The sequence below is a fragment of the Triticum dicoccoides genome, chromosome 2B, assembly GCF_002162155.2.
Source record: "Triticum dicoccoides isolate Atlit2015 ecotype Zavitan chromosome 2B, WEW_v2.0, whole genome shotgun sequence".
NCBI lineage: Eukaryota > Viridiplantae > Streptophyta > Magnoliopsida > Poales > Poaceae > Triticum > Triticum dicoccoides.
Genome location: NC_041383.1, coordinates 578,697,854 through 578,708,423, shown reverse-complemented (window position 1 = coordinate 578,708,423; position 10,570 = coordinate 578,697,854).

The following is a 10,570-nucleotide window of genomic DNA, read 5'->3' as shown; positions in this document are numbered from 1 at the left end:
AGCGTGAGGGCGGGCGAGAAGACGAAGAATCTCCAGGACATGATCACGAAGTAGATGCAGGACACAGTCATCATGTAGAAGATGTCGGACATGATGATGAGGAAGATCAAGACGAAGGGCATGATCATGAAGATGAAGATGCCGGAGCAGACGATGATGGACCATCGATGGGCTGGGTGCAGGACCCTCATATTCAAGAGCTGCTTCTCAAGCAGACGGGTAACGCAAGAGCTGCCGCCCGAGAGAAAGCCAAGCTAGATCAACTGGAGATAGACGCGGTTACTCCATTGTATGAAGGATGCAGGCCCGAGGATACCCGCCTGAAAGTAATACTCATGGCTCTGGAGATGAAGGTAAAACACAAAATGACCGACGCATGCTTCGACGAGAACATGTCATTCTGGCACGAATGTCTTCCCAAGGGGAACAAGTGCCCGACCAGTTTCAAGGAGGCAAAGAAAATCGTGTCTCCTTTGGATTTACCGCACGTGAAATACCATGTGTGCATGAACGATTGCATCATTTATCGGGACGAGCACGCGGAGTCTACCATATGTTCGGTATGCAGCGTCACTCGATACGAGAAGAGGAAGAAAGCTCCTCGAAAAGTGGTGTGGTACTTTCCGATCACTCCTCGTCTGCAGCGGTATTTCGCGGACCCTAAGCTAGCAAAGATCATGCGTTGGCATGTGGATAGGGAGGAGAAGAAGCAAGAAGATGACTGAAATGATCCAGAGATAGATAAAAAATACAAGATGCTGAGTCACCCTAAGGATGCGAGCTAGTGGCAAGCATTGAACTTTGAACACCCAGAATTTGGGGATGATCCAAGGAACATCATGCTGGGCGCGAGCACCGATGGAGTCAATCCGTTTGGCAGCCAGAGAAGCACACATAGCATGTGGCCTGTGTTTGTGTGGATGTACAACCTTCCCCCCTGGATGTGCATGAAGAGGAAGTACATTCACATGAGTATGCTAATTGAAGGGCTGAAACAACCAGGGGATGACATCAATCTGTATCTAGGGCTGCTGAAAGAGGAGCTAGACACGCTATGGAAAACGCCAGCCAATACGTGGGAAGCAGCAGCGAAAGAATATTTCCCTATGAGAGCCGCACTGCTCACGACGGTGCATGACTATCTCGGTTACAGATATGTCATGGGGTAGGTGGTCCACGAATTTTGTGCATGTGTCAGGTGCATGGATGACACAATGTATCGCCAGCTAGATAGAGATCCTAGGTCTTCAAAAACCGTGTTCATGGGACATCGAAGGTGGCTTCGCGACGATGACGCATGGAGAAAATGCAAGGATCTGTTCGATGGTGAAACCGAACCTCGAAGACGCTCGCGTATGAGGAGCGGCGAGGAAATAGATGAGCTGTTGAAAAATTGGAAAGAGTGCTCACCGCCAGGAAAGAAGCGAAAGGCGCCAGAGCCGCTGCTGAAGGTATGGAAAACGAGGTCTATTTTCTGGGACTTGGCATACTGGAAGATCCTTCGTGTGCCTCATAGCCTTGATGTCATGCATATCATGAAGAACGTGTGCGAGAGTCTGCTTGGTACTCGGCTCAACATGCCAGAGAGGACCAAAGATGGGCCGAAAGCAAGGACAGACTTGCAATCAATGGGCATCAAGGATGAGCTTCACGCAAAACGCCCTAATGATGATGATGATGATGATGATGATGATGATGATGATGATGATGATGATGATGATGATGATGATGAGGCGAAGGACATGGAAAGTCGTTGCAAAGGAAAAAAGGCCACGAAGAACGAATATGACTGCCCTCCCGCTTGCTTCACTCTAAGTCGAGAGGAGATCAAGCAGTTTTTCACCTGCCTCATGGGAGCAAAACTTCCTTACGGTTACGCGGGGAAGATAAGCAGATACCTAGACTCAGCGAAGCAGAAGTTCAGTGAGATGAAGTCTCACGACTGTCATGTGCTGATGACGCAGATACTTCCAGTTGCAATCCGTGGGATTATGGACGTGCACGTTCGTGAAACGCTATTTGGCCTATGCAACTTTTTCGACGTCGTCTCTTGGAAGTCGGTTGGCGTGAGGCAACTCAGAAGGCTACAGGAAGAGATCATGGTGATACTATGCGAGCTTGGCATGTACTTCCCGCCTGCATTCTTCGATGTTATGGTGCATCTGCTCGTCCATATCATGGAGGATATCATCCAACTCAGGCCGACGTTCCTGCACAGCATGATGCCGTTCAAAAGGATGAATGGTGTCATCAAAGGATACGTTCGCAACAGGGCACGTCCAGATGGAAGCATAGCCAAGGGCTTTCTGGACGAAGAGTGCATCTCCTTTTGCATGAATTATCTAGGCATCGAGAACCCCGTTGGTCTACCCATCAACAGGCACCTCGGCAGGCTCGCCGGATGGGGTCACCGCGAGGGTCGCCGCGAAATGCATGTCGACTTCAAGGGTCGACTCACCGACTTTGAAAGAGCAAACCTAGTCGTGCTACAACACATAGAAGTGGTCGATCCTTGGGTGGTAGAGCACAAAACCTTTATTGAGAAGATGTACAATGACCGAGGCCAACAGAGGACGGACGGAGATATAATCAAAGAGCACAACTCATGTTTCACGCGTTGGTTCAAGGATAAGCTTCTGTTGTACCCTTTACATGAGGATTCTTCCGCGGAAGAAAAACTCATATTCGCCTTGTCACAGGGCGCCGAGCACAACCTGTTGACCTATGAGGCGTACGATATCAACGGCTACAGATTCTACACTGAGGAAAAGGACATGAAGAGCGATCATCGGAACTCCAGGGTAACGATGCAATCCTACACCGGTAACGACAAGGACAGATACTACGGAAGGATCAAGGAGATCTTGGAGCTGAGCTACGCTGGAGAGAAGGTCCCGATGTTCCGTGTCAGATAGGCCAAGAGCGTCCTAAAAGAAGACCGGTATTTCACCACCATGGTTATACCCGAAGCCAAATCCAAGACCGCGGGCGCAAACGTCACCGCGAAAAATGAGCCATGGGTACTGGCTTCCCAAGTGGACCAATGCTTCTTCATTACCGACCCGTCAAAGCCCAGTTGTGTTGTCGTGAGGAGAGGCAAAAGGAACATCATCAGAATGGATGGAGTCGCCAATGAGCAAGACTTTGACAAGTACGGTGACCCAAAGATGGAAGATGACAACGACGATGAAGTACCATACACCACAAGAAGAAGCAGGACCACCCTACCTAAAGGACGTCCGTTCAAGAGAAGAACTCCATTTGCGAAAAAGAAGGGCAAGAAGATTGTGAAAAGATAACTAAGATCGAATCACGACGTGTCGGCCACGTGTGTGTGTGTCAGTGGCAAGCTCAATTATTACATGCAACTAAGTTGAAGTATGGAAATGACATTTCTTCTGTTCTAGTCCTCTATCTAGTAACCTCTTTTGTTCAAAATAGTGGGGATTAATGTTGTCTGTACTTACCTTCCTTTTATAACTTTTCCATCACCAAGTTGAAGTATCGACCACCTTCTTCTTGGATTTGGAATTTTTGTTCTTCTCCCTCTTGTTTTGTTGCAAATCATCATTTACAGGCACCTTGGGATTCTTTGTGTTTTCTTATGGTATTTTAATTGTTTTTATTTATGTTTATTCTGGTAAAATAAAAAAAAGTTAGTAATGGCGCACCACGAGAAGGTGCGCCATTGCTATCACGGTGTTTATGGCGCACCCCTAGAAGGTGCGCCATTGATATACCAATTTTTATGGCACACCCCTAAATGCTGCGCCATTGCTAATACTCCCCCCACTAAAAGATCCAAGACGACCCAGCGGTCGTCGTCCTTCATCCCAATCGATGTGCATCTCGCCCCTCGCTGCCGCCCCCACCCACCGGCGACCTCGCTCCCGGGCTCCGCCGCCCCCACCCACCCCCTCCCTCGCCTTCGCCACTCCTAAGACGCTAACCCTCTGTTCTTACTAGCCCTTGAAACCCTAGAAACCCACGGCGCCTCTCCGCTCGAGCTCCACCGTGCGAGGCGACAAGCAAGGCGGCGGGCGGAACCTTCTTCAACACCGGGCCGGCGAGCCGCGGAAGCAGGGCTCTTTTTTGCCCGTCAAGGTAATCTCTTGCCCATCTTCTCCTCTTCGATCTGCTCTTCTCCCCTTCCCTTGCCTTCCCCTCCCTTCCCTGATACGTCCTTCCCTTCCCCATGCAGGTCAGGTGCACGCACGCGGCAGACACCACCAGCACCCAACCCTAGCCAGCGGCGCGGCGCACACCGGCATTGCTGCTGGCCGTACCTCGAAGCGGAGACGGTTGGCCTGCTCCTGGTCGGCTCCCCTTGCCTACGCCTCTGGTAAGCCCCTCGGCCCAACTCTCTACTCTCCCATCATCCGTTGGTTGGTAATCTTATGACTGCTGCTTGTTGTGTGCCATCAAAATTATTAACAAACTGAAAGGCGTTGATGTAGTGCAAATTTTTGAATAGCAGCATTGTTTAAATTTGTTTTTTAAACTTGTTTGATGCATCCATGGCCGCATCCATAGCAGTGAGTACTGCTTGTTGAGATACTACTGCAGATATTGTTTGGCTGGTGATATTGCTTACTGCAGCTAGAGTAGAAGAAGGAATAGGAGTAGCTGCAACTACATTAGGAGTAAGAGTACCCCATATTGTCTTTCACTGTGAGATATTGTGTAAATAAAAAAATACGTGTCCATATTTAGGAGCAGTAACCTTGTTAGGAAGAAAGCTAGCACTAAACAGAGTTATATTTTTATCCGAGAGTAGATTGTTAGGAGATTTTGTTTTTATCTATGAACTTGTATGATATGTGAACCCCAAAAAATGCATCGTCAGACACGTGCAGGTTGATGCCCCTCCATTTGTCACATCACAGACTTGACTAGGTGATCAATAACTATGTTAAGTGAACTTTCTACATCCTGAAACCTGAAACATGGGGATCAAGCTCTGTTTACATCATTCCAATGATTCACACTAACTATTTATTCAGTTAGTTCAGTTTTGTCAGTTAACACTGGTAGCGTTATTTCTTCAGCAAACTTTGCAGCTGTGGTGCGTGCGTATGCCAGTGCCAAGCCAGAATGTTGCTTGCGTTTCCTTCTGCTAATCATTCCAATGCTGACATTTCCATTTTCTTCAGTTAGTTCAGTTTCCTTTTGCCAGAATGTGCCAAGTCATCACCACCGATGCGTGCCATTTCCATTGGTTCAGCCTTGTCAGATTCTTCAAAAAGGGGGGGGACAAAGCTTATTCATATCTAACTACGTTTCTCAATTTTTGTACAACTGTGTCGATAGATAGGCTGTTGGTTTCTATAGTATTGAATAGCACTTGAACCGTTGACTGATTGGTTTGGGCTGAAATGTTTATAGTGGGTAAGCAACTGTATCAACCATGCGTGGAACATGTTGTTTGTGAAACATTCGTGCGCTTTTTCCTAATTTCTCAAAAATATTTCAGTCTTATTTTTCCTAGTTTCTCTGAGATATATGATTGTTTCCTCGCTTTGCATATAGCATGTTACTAGTATATATCTACACATGTTGAGAGGTTGCCTTGGATGATAAGCATCGCGTTGCTTTATATGTTCAGTTTTTCTATCTATGTATGTATGTCTAATTGCTTGAGCACACTGTTCCAATGACTTGGAGCAGTTTGTTTTTATATGTATGTTGCAACTATGCTCAAATCCTTGTATCTGAATTTTTTGAATATCTCTGACCCGTGCCAAGCCAAAAAGTGCAGTTACCCTCTGCACAGCAGCAGGTGCATGTGTTGGGCTGCCTAAGTTGACATTGTTAGAATAGAACCTCTGCTAATCAAGCAGTTACTACTGATTAGTAGATTTGGCAAGCAGGGTGGGTTGACACAGTCATAAGGCTGCCAAAATTATCTTATGAAATGATTCCAATGCTGGCAGCTTCTGATGTTCCAATGCTGGCAGCTTCTAATTCCAATGCTGGCAGCTTCTGATGTGAAATGACCCCTTTCTCCTGAAATGTTGATTAATTTCCATTCGGTTGAGAATGGAGCACTCCTAGGTCAAGAAAATTAGCAAAGATCATGCCCAATTTTCTTGACCTAGAAGGTGCCCGATTCTCAACCGAAACGAAAATATTCCTCTAAATCTGAGAAGAATAGATACTACCCTGATCTCACCCAATAACTCTAGTAGCCTTTTTTCCTATTTAGAGCGAACATGGCCGACAATGATGAGGCCGGAGGTTCGGGCAAGCCATTTTGGCAGCTGTCCTAGGAGATGGAGGAAGAACCTCACCGCTATGAGGACGCCGCGGAAGACACCGATCCCGACTACACAACCCCTAGTGGCGTCAGGGGTGACATCACTGATGGTGCCACTGGGGATGCCACCACTGATGATGGCAGCGAACGCACAGATGGCAGCACACCGAAGAGGCAACGGAAGGACCGGCGCTAGAACGTGCTCGGCACCGTCAAGGAGGAATTTACTGAAGTGTCCTCCAGTGGGCATCCAACAGCGCCCAAAGAATTAGTCAGTGGGTACGCGGGACAACTCGGGTGCATTCTCCGGAGCACCGTCTTGATCAACACCGAGAACCTAAGGCATCGTGACCGATGGAATTTGCGCAACCTCCTCTTCACAAAGCTGCACGAACGATACAAGTTCCCCGGTGACTTCGCAAACACATGCCTCTCAGGGAATAAAGTGAACAGTGCCGCCCTCACGAAGATGAGCATGGCCCTGGCTACTTGGAGAGACGCGGTGAAGAGAAGGATCATAAGTGGTGATAGTTATGAGAAGATCAAGGAGACAAATCCTTCGATCAGCAAAGCTGACTACCTGGAGTTCAAGATCAAGTGCGAGAGCAACGCATCCGCGGAATCAAGTCAGTGGGGGGAAGATATGCGGGACTTGAACTTAGGACACCACACACTCGGTCCCGGCGGTTACAGAGTGGCGGAACCTATATGGGACAAGGAGGACGCGGAGCGTGCCGAGCAAGGCCTACCGCCCCTCTTCGATAAATACCGTGACAAGCAGACCAGGAACTATGTTAGGGCCCGGTACAAGGTGGACCCGGTAACAAAGGAGCTTACCACAGATCCAAAGACCAAGGCTGTAACACCCCGGATACAACTTTCCATATTCGTAACTCCAACTCTTGCCTTTTCCGGAGATGCGATATGATATTTCCTTCGTGGTTGGGTTTTTGTCGTTTGTTTTGCATTTTTCTCATGTCTTGCATCTCAACTCATAGCATCACGCGCATTGCATCTGCACATTTTCATAAACTTGCATTCGCTCGTAGTTGCCGCTTCTTCCTTGCCCTTGTTGACCCCTCTCAAATCAACCGGACCGATCTCTTCTCTCTCTTGTCCCCGTGGCCTTTCATCAGACCCCATTGTCTTTGTTTTCCCCTCTCGTCTAAATGCCCACCCTCTCTTGCTAGCTCGCAGTCCCCTCGCGTGCGCGTCCGAAACTCCCCCTAACCCGACCCGGACTCTCGTTACCATTGGGTCCGGATCATCTCCAAACATCTATAAAATATCTTTGGTTTATTTATTGAACTCCCCTAGTCTATTTTTCCCGTCCGTCCGATTTAAACTGGATGTCCCAAAAATTCCCCTCATTTCACTATAAATAGACCACCTACCTACCTGCCAACCCTAAATTCTAGGAGATTTGTCCCTGCCGCCGCCGCACTCATCTCCCACCTCGGGATCCCTCCCGATTCCCACCTGCTCTCCTTATCGATCCAGATGGCCGCACCCTTGATCCAAAAATCCTCTCGGCCTCCAATCCATAGCCCTCCACCTCTCGATCTCTCCTCACCAAACAGCGCCTCCCCTGGATCCCCTCGTCCACCTACTGCAGTCGTTGTCATCCGCGACCGTAGGAGCAGGAGCTCTTGCACCGCGAGCGCCCGAGGCCCCAACCGCCCGAGAACCACCACCGGCGGCTAGGACCAGGCTGCACCACCCTGCCGTGTCCTTCTTCCGTTTTCCCCTTCCCTCCAGTTCCCTCTCTCCCTCACGATCTCTTCTCTCTGTTTCTCTCAACAGGAGCTCACCACTGACCAGAGCCGATGGAGCTGAGCCACGCCAGCGTCGATCTCCACCGACCCCATGCCACGGCCTCCCTGAGCTCCTCCTTCCACACCCCACGGCAGAGAACCCCAACCCCGGCGTCCGCATCACCAAGTACCTCGACCGCGCCTGAGGCCACCAGCGCCACCGGGCCTCTCTGCCTCCCCTGTCCGAGCCACAGCGAGTCCGCAGCCTGTCTCCTCTCCAGCATCGCGCCAAGTCTCACGTCGTCAGCGGCCGTTCCCGCCGTCCGTCGCCCTGAACCTGCTGTTGTTTCCGTTCTTCAGGAACAAGCAGCAGCAGCTCGCCCGCTCGTCCCCGTTGACCGTGCGCCTCGCGCACTTGGGCCAGATCAGCGCCAAGACCCAGCGTCGCCCCTGCCAGCCTCTCTCTCCAACGACCGGGCCTTATCCCATGGTGAGCAGTGATGGGGAACGTAGTGATTTCAAAATTTTCCTACGCACATGCAAGATCATGGTGATGCATAGCAACGAGAGGGGAGAGTGTTATCTACGTACCCTTATAGATCGCAACAGAAGCGTTGACACAACGTAGAGGAAGTAGTCGTACGTCTTCTTCCCGATCCGACCGATCCAAGCACCGTTACTCCAGCACCTCCGAGTTCTTAGCACACGTACAGCTCGATGAAGATCCTCGGGCTCCGATCCAGCAAAGCTTCGGGGAGGAGTTCCGTCAGCACGACGGCGTGGTGACGATCTTGATGTTCTACCGTCGCAGGGCTTCGCCTAAGCACCTCTAAGATATGACCGAGGTGGAATATGGTGGAGGGGGGCACCGCACACGGCTAAGGAACGATCACGAAGATCAACTTGTGTGTCTATGGGGTGCCCCCTGCCTCAGTATATAAAGGATGGAGGAGGAGGAGGCCGGCCAAGGCTATTGGTGCGGCCAGGATGGGAGTCCTACTAGGATTCCAAGTCCTAGTAGGAGTCCATCAAGAGGGGAGGAAGGGAGAAGGAAGTGGAGGAGAAGGAGAGGTGGCCGGCCCCCTTTTCCCTAGTCCAATTCGGACCAAAGGGGAGGGGGGCGCAGCAGCCCCTTGGCCCTTTCTCCTCTTCCCACTAAAGCCCATCAAGGCCCATTGCTTCTCTCATAACTACCCGGTACTCCGAAAAATACCCGAATCACTCGGAACCTTTCCGATGTCCGAATAAAGTCGTCCAACATATCGATTTTTATGTCTCGACCATTTCGAGACTCCTCGTCATGTCCCTGATCTCATCCGGGACTCCGAACTCCTTCGGTACATCAAAAACTCATAAACTCGTAATATAACTGTCATCGAAACCTTAAGCGTGCGGACCCTACGGTTCGAGAACAATGTAGACATGGCCGAGACACGTCTCCGGTCAATAACCAATAGCGGGACCTGGATGCCCATATTGGCTCCTACATATTCTACGAAGATCTTTATCGGTCAGACCGCATAACAACATACGTTGTTCCCTTTGTCATCGGTATGTTACATGCCCGAGATTCGATCGTCGGTATCCAATACCTAGTTCAATATCGTTACCGGCAAGTCTCTTTACTCGTTCCGTAATACATCATCTCACAACTAACATATTAGTTGTAATGCTTGCAAGGCTTATGTGATGTGCATTACCGAGAGGGCCCAGAGATACCTCTCCGACAATCGGAGTGACAAATCCTAATCTCGAAATACGCCAACCCAACATCTACCTTTGGAGACACCTGTAATGCTCCTTTATAATCACCCAGTTACGTTGTGACGTTTGGTAGCACCCAAGTGTTCCTCCGGCAAACGGGAGTTGCATAATCTCATAGTCATAGGAACATGTATAAGCATGAAGAAAGCAATAGCAACATACTAAACGATCAGGTGCTAAGCTAATGGAATGGGTCATGTCAATCAGATCATTCAACTAATGATGTGATCCTGTTAATCAAATAACAACTCTTTTGTCCATGGTTAGGAAACATAACCATCTTTGATTAACGAGCTAGTCAAGTAGAGGCATACTAGTGACACTCTGTTTGTCTATGTATTCACACATGTATTATGTTTCCGGTTAATACAATTCTAGCATGAATAATAAACATTTATCATGATATAAGGAAATAAATAATAACTTTATTATTGCCTCTAGGGCATATTTCCTTCAGTCTCCCACTTGCACTAGAGTCAATAATCTTGATCATATCATCATGTGGTTAACATCGATAGTTCACATCATCATGTGATTAACACCCATAGTTCACATCGCCATGTGACCAACACCCAAAGGGTTTACTAGATTCGGTAATCTAGTTCACCTCGCTATGTGATTAACACCCGAAGAGTACTAAGGTGTGATCATGTTTTGCTTGTGAGAGAATCTTAGTCAACGGTCTTTCACATTCAGATCCGTTATGTATTTTGCAATTTTCTATGTCTACAATGCTCTGCACGGAGCTACTTTAGCTAATTGCTCCCACTTTCAATATGTATCTAGATCGAGACTT